At 30.9% G+C, this 731-nt stretch overlaps 2 protein-coding genes across 2 annotated transcripts in view; one reads left to right on the forward strand and one right to left on the reverse strand.

Annotated features, from left to right (window-relative positions):
- akt3b (v-akt murine thymoma viral oncogene homolog 3b) overlaps positions 1 to 731 on the reverse strand; it is a 97522-nt gene that overhangs the window by 30329 nt on the left and 66462 nt on the right. The window lies entirely within an intron of this gene.
- pus10 (pseudouridine synthase 10) overlaps positions 1 to 731 on the forward strand; it is a 13922-nt gene that overhangs the window by 7400 nt on the left and 5791 nt on the right. The gene's annotated exons all lie outside the window — the stretch shown is intronic.

Consider the following 731-nt stretch of genomic DNA (forward strand, 5'->3'; position numbering starts at 1 on the left):
TCTTTTAATTATCTTTCAATAGTCTATTAATAGTCTTTCAATAATCTATCAATAGTCTTTCAATAATATTTCAATAGTCCTAACAATAATCTTTCAATAATCTCTCAATAGTCTTTCAATGGTCTATCAACAATCTTTCAATAATCTATCAATAGTCTTTTAATTATCTTTCAATAGTCTATTAATAGTCTTTCAATAGTCTATCAATAGTCTTTCAATAGTCTTTCAATAATCTTTCAATAATCTTTCAATAGTCTAACAATAATCTTTCAATAATCTTTCAATAATCTATCAATAGTATTTTAATTATCTTTCAATAATCTTTCAATCTATCAATATTCATTCAATAATCTATCAATAGTCTTTCAATAATCTTTCAATAATCTATCAATAGTATTTCAATAAGGCCATGGGTGGTGTGTATCTTCTGGCTGACTGTCCATGGTGGAATCCAGTCTGGGTGTGTTAGTGGTGCTGTGGGTTGGCCCAGTTCAATGACGTTTAAACTAGAATATACGACGTCATTGGTCCAGGTCTTCTTGAAGGCGGGTCTAACGTTACCTGTTAGACCCGCCCACTTTGCAGTGATTCAATGGACCAACCCCCTGACTGGTTACTTTCAAACTAACAAATAAAATAAAAAAACTGCAACGTGAATGTAACTTGTAACACAACGTATTATAGAAATGTAGTGTAGTAGAAAGTACAGATACTTAACGTAAAATGTAGTG

This window comes from Nematolebias whitei, chromosome 16 (genome assembly GCF_014905685.2).
Source record: "Nematolebias whitei isolate Nwh7 chromosome 16, NemWhi1, whole genome shotgun sequence".
Classification (NCBI taxonomy): Eukaryota; Metazoa; Chordata; class Actinopteri; order Cyprinodontiformes; family Rivulidae; genus Nematolebias; species Nematolebias whitei.